Source organism: Parasteatoda tepidariorum, chromosome 7 (genome assembly GCF_043381705.1).
Source record: "Parasteatoda tepidariorum isolate YZ-2023 chromosome 7, CAS_Ptep_4.0, whole genome shotgun sequence".
In the NCBI taxonomy this organism is placed as follows: Eukaryota; Metazoa; Arthropoda; class Arachnida; order Araneae; family Theridiidae; genus Parasteatoda; species Parasteatoda tepidariorum.
In genome coordinates, this window is record NC_092210.1 from 33,085,707 (window position 1) to 33,111,393 (window position 25,687).

At 29.1% G+C, this 25,687-nt stretch overlaps 2 protein-coding genes across 6 annotated transcripts in view; one reads left to right on the forward strand and one right to left on the reverse strand.

Annotated features, from left to right (window-relative positions):
* LOC139426007 (uncharacterized) overlaps positions 1-25,687 on the reverse strand; it is a 491,229-nt gene that overhangs the window by 270,416 nt on the left and 195,126 nt on the right. The gene's annotated exons all lie outside the window — the stretch shown is intronic.
* Positions 1-25,687, forward strand: part of LOC107438339 (SAXO downstream of blistered) — a 96,260-nt gene that overhangs the window by 24,712 nt on the left and 45,861 nt on the right. The window contains exon 1 of one of the 5 annotated variants that reach the window (XM_043047996.2): positions 453-874. The exons of 3 other annotated variants lie outside the window; for them this stretch is intronic. The gene's annotated coding sequence lies outside the window, so the exon portion shown is untranslated. Of the gene's footprint in view, positions 1-452; positions 875-23,379; positions 23,657-25,687 lie in introns of those variants that run through there. One more of the 5 variants, XM_043047998.2, reaches the window with a different exon arrangement.

Here is a 25,687-nt window from a genome sequence, read left to right on the forward strand (position 1 = left end):
TCTAATTTCCTTTGGTGTTTCCTAACAAGAATTAATTTACAATTCTTAAAAATACTTGAGTTCAGTCGCTAGCTAAAAGCAATCAGCTTTGTTTCATGGCAAGCCCATTGCGCAGAACTTGTTCCCTTTTTCTATGTTATTTTAATGTACCTCGGGGACGATTTCTATACTTATAGATCATAAACACAATTTAAATAAATTGACCGGATATTTTCCATGAATCAAGGACATTTAAACCATCTTGTTTGCAAACTCATTTCATCCACGTGCAACAAACGGCGACGTTTTAGCCAAAGAACATTTTTTTTTTATCCATTTGGTGCTCTGGGCCTCCACCTTTTTAATGAGAATGGTACGGGTATAAATCGCTTTTGCAAATGCAACCTTGGACTAACCTCCTCGATTCTAGGCACAAACCGGAATACCCATGAAGAACTTTAAATGATGCAATTTCCCTTTCAGCCCTAACAACACACCACCTCCGCCACCTTTCATAAAAAGCACGCCATGAAATTTTTTATTCTTTTTTTTTTGTCGACAAAAGTTTTTTTTCATTATTTTCTTTCGCCCATTCGGTTATAAATCTAGATTTTGTTAAATGTGGGCACGAAACAGGATTGGCGTTGATTCGCGTGTTCTCTAGAAGCGGTAGTCATGGATTCGGCAACGCATTGAGATTCCTCAGATTTACATTGTCTTGAATTGGCTACCTTTTTCTACAATACCATCTGTTTCTTTGGAACATTCTTTGACTAGGTTTGGCGAGAAATATTGAATAATTGGTTGATAATTGTATTTTGGGAGTGAAGTGTTTAATTTAGCTGACTGACTTGATGAAAGTGCACGGTTTTCATCAATAAAAATAACTAGACAAGTAAGTCTGTCATTATTTGTTTGAAGGTAATGTTCAAAACTTGTTTAAAATTTTTACAATGTGCTCGATAATTTAAGAAATTATAAGATGAATAATGTTTAAATTTCCTAAAAACGTAAAATTATAAGTTCAGAAATTTCTCTTTAAATTTTAAAATTTAATTAATATTTTTATATTTAATTAAACCATTTATCTATAATATTAAATGCAAATTTTTAGAACAAGAAATTTTCAGTATTATTAGTTTTTTTAGCTAGTTTTTGTTTGGGAAAATACACGTAAATTACATTTTTTTCATAACCCTTATAAAAATTTAAAATTTATAAATTGTACTCCAAATAGTTTCCAAAGAAAATATCTAAAAAATGTTTATAGTTAAAATTTTTTAGTAATATAAAAATTATTACTAATAAAACAAAATCCGAAAATTTCCAACCAAAAGTTTTTTTTAAAATTATCCAATTAACATTTTTATGAATTCAACAACTGAATTAATTCACACAAATTAAATTTAAAATTTTTAAGATACTAATTGACGAAAAAAAGATTAGTTTGAGGTGTTGTGTAGCATTTTGAAATCAAAACATTTTCCGGATTATAGAACTTGTTTTAGGTAATTTCAAAAACAAAAAATTATTTTATTAAATTTTTAACAAAATGATATTAATTAGAGAAATGTATTTTATGAACAGTTTCACAATGCTTCTGTACAATATTGAATTTACCAAATTTACTTAAATGACATTTAACTCAAACTTCCCTTTTTCCAAACATTTTAAGTCCAAATAATTTAAGACATTTTAAGTCCAAATTTACTTAAAATGTCACTTAACTCGTTTTTCCCCACTATTTAAAATTTTAAAAAATGTCTATTAACACTTGTTTCCTCAATTTCAAATTTCATAAAATTGTCACTTAGCGCATTTAACATATAATTCATATTTATTCAATATGTCACCTTTTATATTTTCATTAAATTATTAGATTATATTCTAATACGTAATTAAATGCAGAATTTAACTTAATTTAGAAAATCGCAGGAATAAAAACTGACTTTAGAGGGCCGTAATGAATTCATTTTCATTTTTTAATTATTTCTTTGTAATTAGAAAAATATAAAATTTTGCTTATTACAAATTAACATACAAAATACAGCAAAACATGCATTATATTTATAAATCATAGGTATAATGTTTTTGGAGCAGAAAACATTTGAAGTTTTGCACCTTTTGCCTTGCACCTTTTGTCTTAAATAAAATTAAAATATAAAAATTTTCAACTTTTTCTGTACAAAAAAATTATTTTATTACTATTTTTTCAGGTGCCTGAAAATTACTTAAACCCTTAATTGTTAAAGAAATTGTTGTACAACATTTGTTTTTAACTTGTTTTGTCCAAATAAAATCTTTAAAAAATGGAAATGTAAAAAAGTTTTAAATATTTTGACACCTCGAATTATTACCTCTACTTTTTAGAAGTTGGGTGAAGTCTGAAAAACAGTTGTAAGTTTGTTTGACAGTTGTAAAATTTCTTAAGCTAGTTATGCAGTTTTGCCAATTATTTTCTGCCTGGAAGGTGAAGGTCGCACGAAGATCATTAAAAAGCCGCAGTTTGTGAATCCATAACATCAATAATGAGTAAAGAAAATTGATTTTAAAATGTTTATGGAACGAACTTTGAAACTGAAACAAGCAAATTCTTTCAAATGTGAATAAAATGTTGTGACGACAAACGGAAGAAAATAAAACATCTTCTTAAACAGAGTATCTTTTTCAAATATGATTGAAATTGTATTTTAGAGTGAAATGGATACGTTTTTTTTTTTTTTTTTTGGAAATGCTCAAAAAGACACCTATCGTCATTTGGTGCAAATTAGTGCAAGTATGCACGCAGAATAATTCTTGAACTTAATTACACAACATTTTGACTCAACTTGAAAGAAAATACGATTCAATTTAGCACCTTATTAAAATTACAGTAATTTTTCAGGAAACTGCGGTTTAAGGTATAAATTTAGTTCAAGGAAATTACAGTTATATTAACGGAGTTTGATACCTTACATTATTTTAATGATAATATCGATGTTGAAATGATTTTTCTGAGAACATTGGATTGAGTTGCAGTGATTATTCTGCGTAGGTTTTGTATAAAAAATTGGAATTAAAATTGAATTTGTTTATAATTCTGATAAAAAAACACTGAATACTTAACTCTTTTTAAAAAACAATTTTCAACCTTAGTTACAACAGTTCTTTCATGTGGTTAAAAATTCAAAAAATATTTATTTTAATATCGAGTTTACGGTATTTGCACTTATATATTATGGCATCACATTCCCATGGCATGCTATTGCAGTGAAATGGCGAATTTTGGGGGGATATTTTTGTATCGGTACCTATTCACGCCAAAGGGATTTGAGGCTTGCCTACATTTTTCGAATTAATCCCCTTTTGCGGTTTTCTTTTTTTAGTCTACCATAGATTCAAACCTGGAATGGTTGAGACAAATTTTACTTCTGGTTCTCACTGTCCACAGTACTGACTCAAGGTACTGACTGACGTAAAATATCCTCAGTGGTTGACGGATCATAGGCAAGAATCCCCTATCCGTCATGCTTACCGTGGGTGGCTTTCGCTGTTTTTCTCTCCATGTAAGCAAATTTGGGTTAGTTCCATCAAAAAGTCCTCCATGAATGCTAGTTTGTTCCAATGCTTTATGCAGGAGTTCATTTGTCTTCTAAGTTGAGTTCTGAATTACAAGGCAACTGAGTAGAATATTGAATGTCATTATCCCGAAATTGCGGGCGGTTATAAAATAAATTAAAAACAATATTTCTGTTCAAGTCAGACCATCGTTTCTTGTTAAGTTCAAGAATGATTAATTTGCACAAATCGTTAAACGTTACATCTTCATATGGTTGCAGCAAATTTTAAAATAATATTGTTATACGCGTTCCTAAATTTCTATTAGTTCTCTGCGTCACTAATTTCATTAAAAAAACAGCCATCATTTAAAGAGAGAAGTTAAATTGCCAAAACAGACTTCCGCATTATCTCAAAAGCGGTCGTTTTCAACCATTTCCCTTTCTCGATTCGTGTTTAAAATATTAAAGAGCTACTATTATTTATTGGCTGTGAAAAAGATTCAACAGAAAGAAGAAAAAAACTTAGTCTTTGTGATGCAATTACAGTGATTAGATAGAAGAGTTACATTTCGAGCATAAATATGTAATTCGATAGACACGATAAAATGTAATCCTTTATAAAAGTATATGTTTGCTTCATTTAGACATTTATTATTATTCAAGCATTTCCTTTGTTGTCAGTTATAGTATGATGCGTTTAAAATGAGGGTTGTTTTGTAATAAATAAATTAATTTAACCAACTGGAATTTATATTTGTTTTGTATTGCATCGCCAAGTTTGACAAATAGAGCGCTTAGTGGATGAAGGTCCTAAATTACCCTTTTCAATAAAATGCGTTAACTTGGGGTGTGTGAGGACTTTTTTTAACGCCTTATTTTTGTTAATCTCATTTGAAGATCGTACTATTTGACATTTTTTTAAAGTTCTCGGATTAGATCTGATGCATATACTGCAACAGATTTCATGTCCGATAAATTTAAGTTTTCCCGTATATGATAATGTATCCACTACAGACACGAACATGTGCTTAGGAAGTGGTAGACCTGAAAATTTAAGTTTTCACTTAGTAGCCAGTAGCCGGAGACTCTAATAACTTGTTAGCCACTTTTTCCTCAAACCTAATGACTCAGTGACCGATATCCATAAATCATTTGCTAGCCACTTTAAGCAACCTTATTATTATTTTTTTTTTGTGCTTGGATTAAATTATACTTAAAAACCTATTAGGAATAACGTTCAGCTATAAAAAAACTAATTCAACAATAAAAATTATATAAATATGTTACAAAATTTAATTAAACATACTGACTTTAAGGAACTTAATTTTAAAATATTTGGGGAGGCAAAATACACTAGATGCACACATTTAATCTATGAAATTTATAAATTATTAGGGGAGATTTCCGTATCGTGATCTGTGGCAGAATAATCGCCAACTCTTGGAAACTTCCGGGCAGTGGCCGCGAGAAACTAANAAAAAAAAAAAAAAAAAAAAAAAAAAAAAAAAAAAAAAAAAAAAAAAAAAAACATTACGGAAGGGGACCAATTGTTAAATATCTCTCTTCTACATGAATCTTTACATCGCAAATGGAAGGATCAAAATTTTGAATTTCGACATTGGGCGTTTTTATGAAAATTCTGTTTTCCAGTGTCTTTCTGCATTAATCTGAAGACCTATCATAAAGATTAACAGTTTAAAATAAATAAATAAATAAAAGCAATGGCAAAAAGTGGCCGGTTGTTTATTTAATTTAAGTCACCACTTTTTTTTATTGGCGAGTGGTTATTTTCAGGTCTAGGAAGTGGCAAACTGAATGAACGCGCTTAAAAATTATTGGGCTTATAAGGAAATTATAAAGACTTTTCTAATTAGATTTGCTCATTTCAAATTGACGGCAACACCTACATCCATTCCCTATCTAGAGAGAGAGATATAGACAATCATGTGACATAAACACTAAACGGTTTTTATTTACTTTTGAACACTGTGACCGTATGGATTATTAAAGTTTCGTTTATTTCAAAATAATGCAAAGGAAAACTTCACATTTCTTTTCTGAGAAGTAATATAATTAAAAAAATTGACAACCTACTTCATTGACATCAAGTTTTCTTTACTCGGAAATGTTCTCGAAACTGCATCCTACGCGAACATCATCCTTTTAGTCACAGTTTGAACTTTGAAGGTTAGGTCCAAAATGAAAATTTAAAGAAATTCATTCTCCCCCGCAGTTTTGGGGCTGTTATTTGAAAGATTTCCGTGGGTAGAAGTGAGTCATCCGAGCGTGAAAAAAATTAGAAATCAATTGATCCAGTTCTTCTGCATTTCAGTGCAATATCAATTAATCAGTATCATCTGACTCAAGAAAATATTTAATTTATTCGCCAACTCGTGTTTAGAAGAAATACACCAAGCGTTGATATTTTACTTATCTCAAATTCTTACTATTATATTAATTTAAAACAGAATAAAATAAATAAATAAAATAAATAAAACAAATAAAATAAATAAAATAAAATAAATTAAATTGATGAAAAATATAAATAATTTATCTTTTGCACGTCTTATATCTTTTTACCATCATCATTAGTAGTGTATTAATTATCTTCATTTTTAATTTTTTTTCAAATTAAACTCTTTAAATTTAAATTTTCTTGAATTTCTCAATATTTTGAAAGTTTTTTATCATTGATATTGAAATTAGTGCTAACAATTATTGACAATTAATCGACATCAATCGAATTAATAACTAGTGTTGTTTTAGCTTGAAAGGTAATTAGAAGCCGTTTCACCATTCTTTTGTTTTTTGTAAAGTTCTAATTATGTTCAGTTATCAAACAAACGCTTTCTTACCTTTATCGCGAAAGTATCTAATATATTCTGTTTTCATTACACACAGTTTTGTTTCTTGAGAAAGCGAAAGTATTAGTTGAAATTTATCTTTTAACTGATGTGCAAATTTCTTTTCCCTCAAACAGTTTTAGAGTTATAAAAAACACCCACACTAACTCTTCTTTTTGTTGTTATAAAATTATCTAATGTGTTAACCATACTTGTCAAATAAAAATGTGATATTCCGTAAGAGAAATAGTGTTGCAAATAATGTTTCCTCTGTCGAAAAATAAAATCTATTAATCACTCAATGAGGAAGATAGATATTTAATGTCTTCCACATTTATAAGGAGAAACTATCGATCATTTTGTAATATAACTTTTTTCAGTTAGTAGGTTAATGATCATTCCTAACTCTCTTATTTTTCCCCTTATCTTCTAATGATATCTTAGTACTAGCAAAAAACTTATAATGTTTTTTCACCTTTTATGTATGATGGCGGCAATACATTAATAATAAATCAATCTATGTGTGTAAACTTTTAATGGTGTCTAGAAGTCAGATTCTGATTCTTTTAACCAATGTTAAATTATTCCATTGCCGATTTACTATTTATTAAAGCACCAATTGATATTTAAGAATACTTTTTTGTTTTGTTATTTTGTAAAGGTGTTTTTTAAACATTATTAAACTTTACGAAAAAGACCTACTATAGGTTTTAAAAATACTTTAAGCCTTAAACATTACATTTTGGTAACTAAGTTTTTTGAAATACATTTAAGGGAATAAAATGAAACAAATAACTTTAGTGACTTAATAAAAAAAGAATTAGAATCCTTATATTATTTTAAAGACCATGCGAGACGAAAAAAGTAGAATCTGATTTTGTGAGATTCTTCTGTCGTACTACAAATTTTAAGTTTTATTTATTTTTCAACTTTTTATTATTTTTCAAACTTTTTATTTATTTACAAACTAATTCATTGATTTTCTGTTTTACTTACTTGCTATATTTAAATTCTTTTTCCTCCATTTTTCCACGTTCTATTTTCTTTATTCCTTCTCTGTATCAAGAATTATTCATACTAACAGATGCCACATTGACCTGTTATTCTTAAATAATATGCTTTTAAAACTGAAATAAACAATTGGAAAATTAATCGAGCACAAAATAAATTACTAGAGAAACGTGAAAAAAAATCTAAAAAACATTATCACGTATGAAATACATTTAAATAATGACCGTAAAATAGTTTTAAAAAAATTTCATTTTCATCATCCGACAAATGTTATTTAAACTTGTTGGTTGTTAATTTAAAGTTGAAGTTTAGAAGACGAAATATCGAGAGAGAAACTTCGCATGGCAAGTTTTGTTTAACCTCTATTGATATTTTAACATTTAAAGTTTAGAGAAAGCAAGTTCGGGTAAACCCTATGTAAACCATGAAGTTTTAAATACTGAAAAAATGTTTTCAAATATTGCAGAAAATTTTTGCAAGACAAATTATTACATGTTAAAATGTAGACAAATTATTGCACGATAATTTCACGCTGGCGCAATCCTTGCCGTAATTTGTTTGCATTTTATTACATGGAAATTTCTTTCTCCAGAATTTGAAACTTCATGGTTTACTCTACGAAGAGACTGATTTTTGGAAGGACATTCGGGGCACAAGCCCAGAGCCCCCCCCCCACTCCCAAAAAAAAAATTTATATATATATAAAAAGAAAATATTTTAGTACGAGTCTTTTTTTTCCTTCATAATTTTTATCATTCTCACCAAAAAATCTTATATCAATTAAATGTTAATATTTTTCTCATGGTTTAGCTAAATTAAATTTTGAATTTCTATATGATGTACTTCTAAATAAGCTTGCTTCAAATTGCCATTTTTAAAAATTTGCCTTTTGGTTTTGTGATTAAAATCCATGCATATTAACTGAAACTTAACGGTTCTTTCAGAGAGCCTCCGAGTGGCTTTCTGTCCAGATTCCTGAGTTCTGTATTTTGTAAATCGGGGCCTGACTCTTAAATTTATCTGAATTCAATTTTTATATACTTTAAATTTTAATGTACTTTAAATTTTAATTATATTAATGCTCCCACTGACTGAAAAAAAATTGTTAACCTGCATACAACCTGTATATCGCTTAAAGAAGAAAATTAAAAGTGTTTTTAAAGCTGACAACTCATTATTTGTCACAATTTTGTCGCCCACTTTTGTTATTCTGTGATCTCTCAACCGGTCTTTATCAATGAAATTAATTATCGTATACTGCCTGTGCATATTTTATCGATGTCACATCTTAAGGTGGATGATGGCACATTCACCTTTAGGGAAGAACCGCCCATTTCTCTATCCTAAGTTGTGAATATTAAAGACCATGAATGAACAACAGCAAATGCTGTTGAGCTGAAATATCTGGATCTGCTGATGCTGAGTGGGCAAAATGGACGCCTCTTTCTTCCGGTGTCATGTCTTGAGACTTTTCCGTAGGATTATATACCCACATGACACAACAAGCATATTGTTTTGTCATGGTCGCGACTGCAACCTCCTAAGGGTGGTGGTAATGGTTAAGTCACAAGTGCAAGTTCAAGGATTAAAACTGGCTTCAAGACTGATCGGGATTTCGGGATCAAGATTCATTTAGAGAGTGATCGAGATTAGGAATGGACATCTTTTACCTTTTATTATTTATGTTTATTTACAAATTAGTATTTCGCTTTGTACTACACCAGTCATTGAATGTTGAACAGAAAATATGTTTTTGTTTGTTTTGCTTTCTCCGCAATTCCAGTTTGATTTAAGATTAGTTGGCTCAAGTTCAAAACCAGTTGGTCACCGATTTAGAAAGAGTTTCAGATTAAAGGTGTAACTAAAATAATTGATGTGCCAATAAGGTCTATTAATACTTTAAGCTCTTATCAGAGTACAATCTCTAAAATACCTCAAAGAGCATAAGCTGAGAAATAAAACTACTCAATATATATCACAAAACTTTTTATGATACATCTTGAAAGGAATGTGACTATAGAAATGAACATAACCCGACAGTTAACAATAGTGAATAATAATTAAATTTGCAATAATAAGTTAATAAATACAAAAATACTTGTCCATGCAAGAGTGTTATGCACTTAGTAATTCAGGTTTATGAATTTTTTTAAAAAAATTATGTAATATTACCATATGATTAAGACAGCCCGTTTTTTTTTAAAATTGGAATCGTGATAAAAATGACACATTTACCGAAATATTTAAGATAAATTAAATAGACTTATTGAATATTATTCGATAATCTATTTGTCTTTTTTTAAAAAAGAGTTTCAAAGCTATCGTTTAAAAAATCATTTGAAAATGAATTTATGATATGTAATACATAACGAAATAAATTCTGGTAACATTACCATACTGTATGGTAATGATATTTTTGGAAAAAAACACATCATAATTCTGGTTAATAAAATCAAAATATACGGTATTTAAACCATTCATTTGGTAATTTTTTTCATTCATATGGTAAAAATATACCGGGAATTATGTTTTTCAAAAATTTAAGTCTTATTACCACACACTTAGTAAAGAATGCAAAACTAAAAAGTAAATTTAATCTTATAAGTGGTTTTTATGCCATACCCATGTTTTAAAGCAGTGTTTCCCAAAGTGTGGTACGCGTACCCCCAGGGGTACGGGAATGGTTTAGCTGGGGTACGCGTTCTTATGCGAAATATCTTGCAACAAACGAAAATATCAAAAAATTGTACTTAATGATAAAGCTAGCCATGAAAATTTACGATTTTGTATTTTTCTATTGGCTATTTTTTGCAGAGTTATCGGTTAATATAATTAGTGATATCAACAGCCAGTTGTGATTCTTAGCTTTTGTGCAATTTTTTTATACTAAAAAATACATTTATTTTTTTATTAGTGGTACACAGCGTTACGAAAAATTTAGAAAGGGTGCAAAAGTCATAAGTTTGGGAAACACTGTTTTAAAGTATCATAAAAAAAGGATCACATTTACTTAATTTTATTAAATATTTTAATTTTCCAAAATCATTATCAAAGCGAGTCGGTAAAAATTACTAAGCTTTTTGGTTTTCCCATTGAGTCCGGAACACGGTAAATGTTAGCTCTGGTAGTTTTTACCATACTTTTTTTTTCTCAGTGTACACTCGAAGTTATAGTAAAAGTTATACGATGTTCAATTGGTTGTGCGAAACACTGCACAATTTTAAGTGACTCAGTATTATTCATGTAATATACTATATTATAGTCCCAAATTGGTATCGTGATACAATGTAAATATAAGGACGATAACGGAACAAATTTACAGTTATTTGAACTAGTAAAGTCTTTTTGTACCTTGAAGGACATTAAATAACACTTTGGAAAAAACGTATGAGAAGCTTTCAGTCCATTCACTAACAATTTATTCAAATAAAATAAATTGTAATTAAATTTAAACATAAATGAGTGCTTTGTTTGTTATCACAATATTGATATACACAATTCACAATATTGATATACAACGAGATTTGAGGTAGATGTCTGAGGTTAGAGGTATGTTTATTGTATAATTGTTCTCAAATTAAAAGTATATGACTTCATTTCTAGTTATTAAGCCTTATCAAATATTAAAGTTTATTTCTGAATTTAAGCTTTTTTTAAAAATTTTAAATAATTCAGCAAATTATACAAATTTAATAGTTCTGACATCTAAATAATTATACCTTGAAAAAAATCTTTTGTTATACACTGTTCTTATGAACTTATACTTTGATATGCAATTCCAGATAGAGAGCGAAAACAAACGGTTGAAATAGGTCAGAATAACTTTTGATGTAATATGATCGAACCTTCACGTTTAAAAACTCAATCTTAATAGTTAGAGGGTATGACTTCAAATATGTTACTTAATTAGTGTGGACGATATTTTAAATTACAAAATCAGATACAAAAACGTACTTTCTCTGAATAAACATATCTTTTTTACGACGGATTTGGATTTCTGACTCCCAAAATATTGTACCGATAGTTAGGTTAGGAAAGCGGTCCATAATTGGTTAATTTAATAATTAAATAGTTAATTTATGATTAAGTTGATAATTAATTTATTTTAATAATTAAACTAAGCGGTTAATTTTATTTTTTGCGTATTTCGCTATATCTTGAGAACTTTTTAAACGAATTGAACAATTCTTGTACTTAATTGTAAAATTCATTTATCCAAAAATAATTCCATGCAAAATATGACTTTCAGTAAATATTTATTGATAGTTTATTTTTATTTAATAATTGTCTAAGCAATTTTAATTGTAAGGAAAATAATTTTTTACATAATTTTAAACAATATAATTTTACATGGCAAAGTACAAAATTGGAGCGAAATCGGCCAAATAGTTTCTGAGATATTAAATTTTAAAAATATGACTTTCGTATGTATTTTTCCAGTCAGCCAATAAAATAATTATTTTCATGAACTAATTCATCAATAAAATAATTTCATAATTATCTTTAACTAATGATTTTGGTTTTGCATATCAGAGTTGTTAGTTAAAGAAAAATCCATGTATAGAAATTTAATTAGAAACTTGTAAAACAATAATTCTTATGTCATAAGCTAAATTAGTTTTCTTCCTAAAAGAACATTTCCTCCCACTCAATGCTTAGCCCGTGTATTCCTAGACCACTTCAAGAATTTTCCTTGAAAGGTAATGAACCTAGACAGAGTAAGTCACAAAACGTCTATATTAGAATACGTGGGTGTAAGAAATAACCTTGAGTTTAATATTCTTTCAGTATAAATTTACGTTCATTTAGCCATCACATTATTTTTAAAAAAGAAACTTTTAGATTTAAAGACGTGAAAGTGGGTGTGATTCTCTCCATCGAAGAGAAGTGGGTGTTATTTTGCCTAAGGTGCAATAGTTTTAAAATAATTTAAAAAAAAACTCTATTTAAAATAATTTAGCTATTCAGATTTGGATTTAGAATATCCTCCTCGGTGAAGCATGAGAGGATAAAGTGTCCGCCTCCTAATGAGGTTGCCCAGGTTCGAAACCCAGCTGCCCCTGTTTGATATGAATTCTACTCATGGCTCACGCCGATCGTAGTGCTGAAAGAAAATATCCTCAGTGCTGATCATAGTGCTAAAATAAAATATCCTGAACGGTTTATCGGTTAGAATCCCCTTACCGTTTGGCTACCCTAGAATAGTTTCGTAGTTTTTCCTCCATGTAACGCTAATACGGGTTAGTTCCATCAAAAAGTCTTTTATGAAAGCCTTGTCTTCTAGGTTGGGTTTAAAATTACAAGGATTTAGAATTGAACATTAATAATCTTAAACTCAGAATTGGATCGAGTGTGTAACGCCAGTTATAAAGTAAAATTTCCCTCTTGGATTTTATAGTCATTTTAAGTTTTTTTTTGGTACCTTCTTTTACGAAACTTTTAAAAATAAAACAATAACGCTTTTCTGTTTGTACACATTTCCAAAAAAATTTGTGTTGCGTTTATACGAGTACTTGATCCTACCTAATTCGGGTATGAGAATTTCAAACCTGAAATTATTTTTTTTCCGAAAGATAAGGAATTTTTTCAAAATGGTATTTTTAGTTTATTTTAATTTTTGTCTGAATATACAAGTGTTATGAAAAGCGTATAAGTTTATGTACACATATATAGGCCTGTCACTCCTTTAAAAATAACATTTGAGACAGGCATATGATCTTAACTTATCGCATCATGAACTGAAATGTACAATCGTATAATCTTCTTGCCATACGTATACTGAGGAAAAAACTATATTCGAAACTACTAGAATATGTTAAAATTTACCGTATTTCTGGCTCTATGGGAACCCCAAAAAGTACGGTAAACTTTGGTAATGATTTTGGAAAAATTAACAATAAAATATTGTATTATATAATAGTGGGCTGCGCCCAATGCTCGCTAACGCTCGTCAAGCCCCTGAAATTTCTATGCAATTTTATAAGGTTTGCTTCGCAAACCAAACTCACTTCGCTCGCTACTAACTTAGCAGGGGTCGGTCCAAGGAGTTTTTAATTTGTAAAGACATACAAGATTATGCTCAACACTGTAAAACTATACTGCTGAACGCAGAATATTAATTTCGGACGAATAATGGAAGAATCGTCTGCCGAAGACAAAACTTAATTCGTTTACATCCATCTTTCTTGTTTTCTGCCCTGGAAAGGGTTTATTCGATTAACAAAATAATAATGAAGATAAACAAATTTGTGAAGGGAACGTTTTTAAGTTAAAATATTTTGTGAAGGGTCCGTTTTTAAGTTAAAATATTTTGTGAAGGATCCGTTTTTATGAAAAGATATATTGTGAAGGGTCCGTTGACGGACCCAAATTTCTTCTAAACAGACCCCTGCTTAGGTACATTGCAAATGCACAAAATTCTAAGAATTCAAAACAATCATTCAAATCCTTATAAAAACTTTTTTTTAAAAAAAAATTACATCTTTTTAGTAAATACTAAGTCATTAAAATAAATTTGAATTCAAATAAATGACATGTAATTCGTTAAACCTATTAGAAATGTGCTATAGTATAATTCGTGATATAAATCAAAAATCGTCAAATAAATTCGTAATATATAAATTCGTGAAAAAAAGCGCTTTCGACAAAATACTAAAATAGAGATCTATCGACAAAGACTACTCACTTCTGCCTAGCTTAATAGTATGAGATTGCCGCAGCTGATGCTCTCTGGTTATTTCAGTTTTCGTTTTTAAAAGCGCTATATGTTGAGCCACCTCAGCTAGATTTGGCATGCGACATTTTTAGCTGCAATCATTGGTCGATTCGCCGTGTAAGAGAAATAGCAACGTAAACAAAACAAAGCAAGCGTTGCCACCGGCGGAAAAGAAATACAGACAAAATTTGGGAGTCACGTAAGAGAATTATATATATTAAATGTTAAAATTTGGTAAAAGGGGTAAAATTTGGTAATTCTATCATGGTACCTTAGAGCATATCGTAAAAACCACTTATTAGGTTAAGTTTACTTTTCAGTTTTGTATTTTTTACTAAATGTGTGGTAATAAGAAATATAATTTTCAAAACATGAATTTCTTGTAAACCGTTACCCTATGAATGGTTTAAATATCGTATATTTTGGTTTTATTACCATAATTATGTTGTTGTTTTTTTCAGTAATGTCTTTACCATACAGTATGGTAATATTACCATACTTTTTTTTTCTCCGTGTCGTAGACAAGTGGAAACACTTAGTGATCATTTGAGTGAAATTTTAAAAATCCTACTTAGGACTATATTATTAAATGGCTTAAAAACTATAGCTTGCAGGGGAAAAAAAGCCATTGCAGATTGCGAAAGCCTCTTAAGATCTGTTAAAAAAAAATTATCCTCTAAAGTTATTTGTGGGAATTTAAAATTGTCTGAACCGCAAAGAATGAAAAGTTTAACAGCAATACTGTCCGAAAGTTAGGATAATAAAATATAAAATGCTTTTAAAAATCTTGTTTTTAAATTAGAAAATTAATTTGTGTGACACCACTGGTAAAATAAGCGCATTCTTAAAAAAAAGAAAACAAACAAACATGAGAGTGCATCTTTTATTTAAAAAAAAAATATGTGGGTTTATATTTTTTAAAAAACGGGGGAGAATTTTAGGTTCTGATTCTTTTATTATATTTCTCATTCTAATTAAGCGTCTGTTAAAAAAAAAATTGTTATAAAGTGAACAATAAATGATTGAAACTTAGATTTCAATTCGGCGGTGTTCCGATTAAAATTGGAGCACTGCTAAAAAGTAAACAATCAAAATATAACAACAAATAATACATTTTGCTTGTAGTGGTAAGGAAACGAATTGTATGTGAATTCGACAAAGATAGTTTGTTAATAATTGATCTCTTTAGCTCACCAGAAAATAATCAATTACAATTGCGAGATTTGTCTTTTATAAACGGACACAAAAACGTGTTTAATAGAACGAGCCGAAATCGGGCTCAACCGAGGTTAAGGACAATTTCATAGCACACATTTAGCAGTCTTATCATTTTTGTAGTGTAAAATGCACTAAGGTAAGTTACTGAGCCACGTTGGCTCAGAGTGCGCCAACCGATGAGATTCAAATCCCAGGAGTGGTTGGTTGATAAGAATTTTGCTCCTAGCTCGCATCGACCGCAATCGCACGAAAAATTTCCTCAGAGGTAGACGTATCATGGGATAGAATCCCCTTGTCGTTTGGCTAACCATGGGAAGATTTCATGGTTTTCATACCCATAAAACGCAAATGCGGATTAGTTTCATCAAAAGATCATCCGCAAAGGCTAGTTTGCCCGAATGCTTGATCCAGGAGTTCCCTTGTCTTCTGGGTAAGGACCAAAGTTACAAGGCTAAGGAGTTGAAATTTGGTAGTCGTAAACTCAGAATTGGATCGACTGTTCAACGCCGGTGATATCTAAAGAAAAGGTACATTACAAAGTTAATTTAACAATATTTTTTCTTTTGTAGTAAGATAGATATATTTTTAGAAATTAATTTGAAAAATAATATTTTGTAATTAACATATTTTTATGATTTGATGGGTTTAATTTACCCGTAAGAAATAAGATATTCAGGGTCTCATCGTTCAGTCTGGAATTATTGAAACAAATAAAGAGTTAAAGAAATAAATAAGAATATTTTTAAAAGTAGTAGAGCGCAACCAAAGAATGTTAAACATGTGAATTTATGACAAGATCCCTTTTAAATTTACATTACATGTTATATCAGTAGTTTTTCAACTAATAACAGTCCCCATTGTTTATAAAACAAGTATTTTTTAATTATAAATGATAAATGAATTTAGAAGCAATTATATTTTTTATGCGTGTATTCTTTTATTCTTTAGAATTAAAATAACCTAGAAACTTGCTCAGCCACATTAATAATATAATAGAAAACAAATTTAGAGCTATTTTTTATAAAGCTGTTCCTTTTAAGTACTAAAAGAATCAAAATAAATTAAGGAATTGTTATATAGGCTTTACTTTTCATTTTTGCTTTTCAAAACTGAAAAATCCCCTACTTATCTACTTAGATTATCCACTTACTATTTAACACATCCTTTTACTTACCCATAGATATTAGCGTTTAACCGTTTGACGTACATGGGACACCGTTGTCCCTTTTAGATATTTTTTTCTGACGCTTTAATTGCAAGCTAAAATATATTTGGATATTTTTAAATTATAAAAAACTATATAGTTACTAAAAAAATCTGTTAGATTATCGGAATTTTAAAATCCAACTAGAGAAGATTGAAAGAAAAAAATACGTTTGATTTATAATTAAGAAATTAACAATAATTGATTTGGTAAATACAAAAAATATCAATGATGAATAATTGTTTCGCTTAGATCTAAGTAACTGCAAATTTGAAAAATAATTGTTCGGAAGTGAGCCGTGTTTGGAAGGTTTTATCATTAACGCAGAAAAAGACAACTGCGTTTCATACTATATTTCATAACCATAAATTATTATTGTGCTAAATATGATATTTTTTCACTTATTTTGACCAAAATTAATATAAAATAGAGAAAAAGTATGAAAAATATGCTTAATATAAATTGAGTGTCAAATGTTTAAAGAAAGTCAAACTAAATTCAACTATTCCTAAACGAGGCAGCCACTCTTGCTTTTTTTGATTCTCATAATTTTTTTTTTCTTTCTATCCAGCAATACTTTTTCAATACCAGATTCTTGTTTTCAGTTTATTAAAAAAAATTCTATGAATAAAATATCTAAGATAGATCTTGTCTTTTCTATATACAAAACACTTCTATACAAGTATCATTGTGTAATTGAAATTTAATTAAAAGCAATGATAATATAATGTGAAGAGTAAATTAAACCAATTTTAATTTTTAGTTAACCTTCTAAAGGCACAGTTTTTGAGGAACCTGATTTAGAGTAATTTATTTGAATTGTCGAGGCAAGATGAAAGAAAAACATTAGAATCATTTAAGAAAAGATTAACTATGTTATTTCTTGTCTGACTTTTTCTTACTGCTGAAAACTTAATTCAAAACGCACATTAATTTCACCAGCAACATTAATCGTTGAACATTTCCTCACATTAATCGTTGAAAATTGATTATTAAATTTCACCTTTCTAGATATTTAGTAGGTCATCATAAGTTAACGATGCGAACATGAAACAATTGACAATTGAGGCACGATCTGTCTAGATTTTTTCCTTTTTTTGATTTATGCATAAATAACACAATAAACGCGTGTATATACATGTGCGTATTTTTAAAAGTGTATCTTTATTAATCCGTGTGAATCATTTTTAGTGAAAAACTGTTTATTTTCATGTGTATGTTCGATTAAAAAGCACCATTTAATAAAATGTATTTTAATAAGATGATATAAATATTCTGTAAAATATTTGTCTATATATTTAATTGTTGTCGATACAAAATTATATCTATTGTTAATATAATAGTTTTTTGTGGAGCGTTATTTTTCAACTTTATTGTGGGCTATGCTATTGCAATTTGTATTGTAAAAAAATAAAAATCCTTAAAATGTAAAAATTTTAATGATGCACACATATAATGATAAAAATTAATGTGGAAATATAATTGTTTTTTTTATTTACTTAAGTAAACAAATATTATCCTTTTATTGCAAAAATTTGTTTATAAATATTACTTGTCTGTTTATTTTCACTATAAAACTTAATTACATATGTTTGTCAGTAAACGTGATTGAGTACAATGTTGGATCTATCATATAATTCTAAGGTAAGATTAGATTTTCTTAACATGATTTCAAAATGTAAAACATAGAAAAAGACGAACACTTTTCTACATACTCTTGGAATTAAAGTTCTGATCAGATAAAAAATAATTACTTAAAGTCGTTTATATACGAATATTAAACGCAATCAAATAGTTCAAATATAACATACTTTAATGATATTAGTTCAAATTTAATAAAATTAACATTGGAAGATTTTCGTTTAGTGATTTGCGGCAGGGCAGAATAATTGCCTTGTCTTGGCAACTTCCGGGCAGTGGCCCGCGAGAAACTTAAAAAAAAAAGGGGGGGAATAACTTGAAAGTATAACTCATAGCCTTCCCTGTGTAAATCTTTACATCTCTACATTTTTTAAAAATTCTTTTAATTGCATGTTTAAAATCTATTTAGAGCCTTGGCGATTGTAAATGGTTCAAAAGATCACGTACAGAAATATCCACGTTAGCTTATCTACCATAGAAACAAATAAACTCTAAAATTAAAGTAAAGACAACTAAAATTTAAAAAAAAATTATAACTATAAGATTTTACATTAAAATTTTTTAAAATATATATAGTTATAAAAAACATTAAAAATTTTGATCATTCTTTCGTTAGCTGGGGGCAATAATATTCAATGGGGGGAGGAGTGAAGACCATTTTTTAATAAAAACTAATAGTTCAGGAGTCCTCTTGCCGTGAGGTTAACCGTGGAAGTTTTCGTGGTTTTCCTCTCCATGCAACGCAAATGCTGGTTATTTCCGTCGAAAAGTCCACCACGAAGGCAAATTTCTCCTAATACTTGATCCAGAAACTCCCTTGTCTTCTAGGTTGGGTTTAAAATTACAAGGCTATGGAGTTAAACATTGGTTCTCGTTAACCAAAAATTGGGTGGGCTGTTTAACGACGGTTATAAAATTTACTACACATGCATGATTCGAGACAATTCGTTCTAAACATATACTGTTAGGAGAAAAATTCTACAAATTTTATACATTGAAAAGATACTGCATGAAAAGTTTTTATTCTAAAAAAAATAAAAATAAAAATGCGGGGAAAAAATCTTCTTATCATAACAAAAAAAAAAAAAAAAACATTTTTTAAATTTTGTTTCGGAAATGTAACATGTCATTTCAATGTCACGGATTTAACAATGTTAAAATAATATGCAGATGCTTTTTACATTTCTTATTAATAAACTTCGAGAGAAAGTGAAACGACCTAAATTGGTGTCTATTCATTGCAATACAGCAACAAAACCCATTGTGCGTTATGTTCTATTTGAGGCCCGAATTAATCCACTCAAGGCCAAAAGCGTTACCATGGTATAAGGTCGGCCTATGCAAATGTCGGCATGAAAAACGAGGTCAGTTTGATGGTTTTTGATACTTTCTCTATTACACTAGGACGAATAATCATTAACTCAAGAAACAGGCACCTTGATTTTAGTTTGCCTATAACTTTTATGAAAAATTGCTATGTTGATAAAGTTAATGGAATTTATTGTGGATACTAATAATACACAACATTTTTTTTTTACAATTCGCTCTTCCAAGACAGTCACTTTGCAGTCTATTATCGTTTGAAAACGAGAACGTCACACGAAACCTTTTTAACTGTTAACTATCATATAGGAAAGTTAATTTAAAAAAATGGATTTATAGTTTCAATTTTAAATTGTTATAGTTATTGTATCTAAAGTTGTGATTCGAAATTTATTATTTATTGTAGTTTAATTCTATTATTTATGGTAGCTTAATTATTGTAACTATAGTTATATAGTAGCTTAAAGTTGCAAAAATTGATTTTAAGACTAAAGGTAGAGCAGTGACAATTTTTTTATTAATTTGATTTTTACGTTATCTCACAAAAAACCCTTTTAAATGTTTAACGTTAATGACTAATATTAAAATTAAAGTTTATAGTTCTAATTTTATATTGTTATAGTTACTGTACCTAAAGTTATGATTCTAAATTTATTATTGTAGCTTCATTTAATAATTTGTTGCAGCTTATTTATTGTAGCTAGTTATATAGTAGCTCGTTAGATTGTAAGTCAAAGATGCAAAAATTGATTTTAAGACTAAAGGTATAGTTATAATTAGATTGTTATAGTTTTTATTAGTTATTGTTATAATTAGTACAGTTATAACTTTAATAGTTTTTTTTTTGGTTAATGGCGGTTATTTGGGTCTATTTCCCATTGGCCTCAGAAATGCCGGAATTGCTACTTTCTTACCGTTACCCAGTGAGCACCTATGGTTAATCCACGGCGGTGGAGTAGCGTCGCTCACATCATACAACCACAAACCCATTTATAGGGCTGGTCACATTCACTCAATCACACAAAGAAGAAAGGACGTAGAACACAAAGAGAAAGAAACATCCATGCCCTGAGCGGGATTCGAACCCGCAACCATCGCCTCCGCAGTCAGGCACGCTAACCACTCGGCCACCTGGTTGGCGTAACTATAATAGTTACAATTTTAAATTAATTGCTTATTTTAGCTTAAAAATGCAAAAATTGAGTTTAAGACTAAAGATAGAGAAATAACAAAGTTTTTTATTAATTTATTTTCTTACATTACCTCACAAAAATTGTTTGAATGGTTAACGTTAAAGACTATTATTAAAATTAAAGTTACAATTTTGAAATGGTTATCATATCGAGCTAAAAAAATTTTTTTCTTTTTGAAAATATAGAAATATTAAGTTGGAAATACGGTTAAGAAAAGTAACTTTAGAAAATAAAGTTATTTTAGTCATTGATGTTGTTTTGTAGTCGTCGGCCATTAAGGCAGAAGGGCTGCGATTGTTCTTGTTTTGCAGTAGCGCCATCTATGGTCAAGAATTCGACTTCCGCCACACCCGTTTATAGGGCGGACCCATTCACACATACATTCATTCATCCACTGATCGTCATTTTGATCTGAACCAGAGAACGATTAATCTCCAATTCAGTACCCCCAGAGCTATTGAACTGTTATGGAAACATGGAGGATTTTGTGACCCGGCAGATTTAACCAGCATAAGTCACCATTTACTACACGGTGAGTCTTCGCAAGCTGGATTCGAACTCCCGTTTACACAAACGTGAGTCCAGTGTCCTGCCAGCCAGGCTATCCCAGCCTTCAGTCATTGATAAAAGCGCATTGTAGAAAAATACATTATAAACTCGTCTTGAAATTTTGCGTAGAAGTATTATATTAACTGGCGAATGAATGTGTTGGGGCAAAAATGCTTAGAATGGAAAAATACTTGAGTTATTAAAGAAAGCACAAAGGCCACTATTTTGAACTATTTAATGGCCACTATTGTGTAAAGTGAAAAATACGTAATAAAATCGTTTTGAAATTTTAACGTTATAAATTTCATACAGTCAACAAAAAATAATAAATACAAAGCTTAAATAAATTTGACAGCATCGTAAAATAAATTCTCTGCTATATTTTATTTACTTGCCGTTCTACTTCTTGTGGCTGAAATTAAATTAAGAATGCTTCTCGTTCCAAATTCTTTTTAAGAATTGCGCCTTCAGTCAGTTAAATTAATTTCTCTTTTATGACTGAAGCAAACGGAATGGTAGTTGAAACTATGAGGGGTAAAGTAACAATTTTCTTCTCGTTCTCAAACTAGAATTTTGTGACTAAATTAGGTTAATAGTGATATACACAGTAGAAGACAAAACTGTACTTAAGAAGGAAAAAAAAACGCAATACTTCTCGCAATTTAGAATGAAATATTTCTGTTCTCTAAGTTAAAACACGCAATTGAAAAATAAAAGTGATGATTTAAATCAAAAAGTTTTTTAAGTCACGCAAAACCGCCAATATATCTATTTAAATAGTTCACGAATACATCTTGAATTGATTTCTTTAACAAGCTTCTTTCCCCTTGCTTCTACTTCAAATTAGGTGTCATCCGATTTGCCCACTCGCACATTTTTCCACGAAAAACCACTGTTTGATGAAGCATAGGCGCTTCATGCGCTTTCATGATGAAACTAGGTATTCGATTAGATTTGTTTGGCCTAATTTCCCAACCCTACAATTCTAGGTCTGTTGAGTCGTTTCCTAGGAGACCATCCTACAAACTTCCCGCCCTCCGTGATTTCGCCTTATATGCTGCTAATGCGCATGCTTTGACAGCCAATCCAGCTCAATGTTTAGCCGAAGCAACGGATGAACGATAACTTAGAATGTTTATAATAGAATAAAAACTTATAAATACATATAATTTTTTTAAACACTTTATTACTATATAAATTGATTTTATATTCCATGAATGTACTCGGATTTATTTATTAGTTTTATGTTGGTTTCCGGATTCTTTATTTTTAGTTTTATATTTTTCCTATTTAACTTATCAAACTTTAATAAAAAACGGAATATTTCTGGAAATGGAATATCTGAAAAACAAATAAAATTCATAACCACAAAATATCTATTAAAATCGAAAAGGAATTTGCCAATGTAAACATAAATTGATTGACCTCATAAATAAGTAAATAAAATATAAATTCCTTTTGTAATGGAATGAGCAGTTATTTTCAAGCACCGTATCTGTAGTTTTGTAATTATTTTACTTAAAACTCTTACGAATATTTACTAAATTATTATCAAAAGTATTATATTTAAAGAAAAAAAAAACATCCCATTCGTTCGAGTTTCCAAAAATTAAGCTTCTCATTTCAAAGAAAATAATTTTAGATGGATTTCATATTTTAATGATTGAATTTTGTAAATTATATTAAATCAAGCTCTTACCTTCATCTTTTAACATAATTAAAATTATTAACAAAAATATTTTGCCAAATTTGACATGATGAAATTATTAAATTCTTTTAAACTTTAAATTATTAAATGATATTTTTTATTGTATAGGTAAAACTTCAAAGAAATATATAAATTCTTTTCGAGAATATCGTTTTCTTTCGTCGTCTATTGTTAAGAAGTATTTTTCTTAGTATTTTTTTTATTCTTTCAAAACATTCTTTTTTTCTCAAGAAATAAAAAATGCATTAAATTAAAAAAAATTGGGATTAAATTATTCCACTTGAGTGGATATATTCACCTTATATCGATTCACATATTTTAGGTAAAAATAGTGACAAAGGTCAATACCATGCAATTTTCTCTCAAAATAATGAGAAAACGTGATTTGAAAGTTTCGGATTGCAAGACATTAAGTTGGCTGTGAGCGCATGCGCAACGCATTAAATCTCCATTTCCATTCTTCCAATGTCCGACAAACATAAAACAACTTTTCAACAATAGCATGCTGTAATATAAGCTGTCACCTTGAGACAGCACATATTTTTAACAGCATAATAGAATGTATATAATGTTAAAACAAATAGTTATTTCCTTTTTTTTACGTACGGATTTGCGTAAGAAGTGCAACTATTTCGATGGGACATTTCAGTGAGTTTGCTATGTATATAGTAGCCTGTCCCAAAAAGTTTGATTTAGAACGAGAATAAGTCTCTATAAAAGATTTTACTTTCTGGTAAGCTTCTATTTATATTTTTCCTGTGAAAAATATATTACCTTGAATTTATTAAGAATTAGAAAAAAATGCCTTGATTTTAAACTGAATGCCGACCTACTGGCATTATTTATTTTTGTTTACAAATATTAACTACCAAATAATGAAAATAGGAATCATTTACCAAAATTTGGAAATTATTATGTAATTAATATTATGTAAGTATATAATTAGGAAATTATTTTGTAATTAATATTCTTAGCATGGGAAACAATTGTTTTTATTAATGCATCATATTTATTCGTAAATTTGTTCTTATGTCCTATTAGTTTTATGTTTATTTTAAATATCTTATATGCGTTCGTTTGTTATTTACGACAAGCATATAAAATTAATAATAAGTTAATAATAAGCCATCGAGTAAATGTTAGATTTTCTGCAATTAAAATTTTTTATTTCATTTAACAAATAAGTATTAAAGCTTATAAAAAATTATACAATTAGAGAATAAATATAACGTAATTGTATTATAATATTAAGAATAATTAACTCTTAGTTTACCAGTTTTAAACTACATGCCCTCTACAGTGTTCTCGTACTATTTTTCTTTTTTTCTAAACTTTTATACCTGTGGTTGGAGTGTGGGATATGTAAAAATATTATTAGTAAAGGCATCTAGCAAAACAAAATCATAGGAAAAATATCCCCCAAAATTAAATTAAATCATCTAAAATTAAAGCCGTTATATTGCTTAAAATGTTTGTAGTTTATGAGTTTAATCACAAGTTAATAAAAGTAAAAAGGATTAATTTTCTTACATTGATTTGTTTTGTTCATTAAAATATGTTCTAAATGATATGTTTCTTTTCTTTGTAATTGCATTTTGTCTAGTCATGAACTATTATGCTTTAATTTTAAATTGTTACTATTTAAAAATGTAAATTTAAAGTCTCTTAAAGCTCATTAATTTGTGATATTTGATTTTTTTTCCAAAAATAAATTTGCTTTACAAACATGGGTTAAACAATTAATAGAGTACGCTATAAATATTTGAATCTTAAAAAAAACAAAAAAACAATAATAATAAAAAAAAAGCTGTCTCCCAGTGGGCTGATTGTAAAGAAACGGTTTCCAGTAGAACACCGATGTCAAGCATCAATGGCTGCGGTCAGTAAGCGGGTGGGTGACCATTTTGATCAGCCTGCTAAAGGAACCGAGGGTGCGCGATATCGGTCCTCGTTGAACTGTTATACCGTAAAGTGATCGAATTCGCGCGCAGGTCGTCGGACTACCAAAGCAGGGGGTGTCATCCCCTCTGCAGAGGATCAAAAGTGTGATGGCATGTCTTCGGATCATCCTCAGGGATGTTTCTCTGACCGTTGCCAATAGCCCATTGTGCAGCTCTAGTGCGACGTAAATAAAGTACCAACCTACCTTAAAGAAGGAAAAAAAAATATATTTATCAAATGGAATGGGAATGAAAAATGGTGAAGAGGCACTGTCTCTTATAGTTTACTCCGAGTTTTTTTCAACGAAAAAAAAGATCACAAAACATAATTAATGCAGCATTATAATAATTTAAACTATTCATAAAAATAAAATAAAACAATTATAACGTTCGATATTAAGCTTTTCCTGTGACAAAGCATAAATTAATATAATTCGCAGCTTGCTTTTGTAACAGTTGCCTATCTAATAATTGCACTGGATATAAAAGTTTCGCAAATGAAAAGTTGATACGCGTAATTGGGTCATCTTTCGTAATATTAAATTAACATGCCGCAGTATATATAACTGATTAACCAGTTCGCATGAAAGCATTGCAAATAAATGCAAATTTGTGTAAAGATGGATGCGTCTGGTACTTTTCCATACGTTTTTAAATGGCAAAATGTGATATAATGTGGACAATTATGATTGAACCTTTGTTATTGAAAGCGAACACTGACTAACGGGTGTGAGGGGAAAATAAACCTCTGAATACATTCCTGCTGTTGATGAAATGATTACAGAGAATTAGTGATGTACCAGATACCCGTTCATATTTTTATT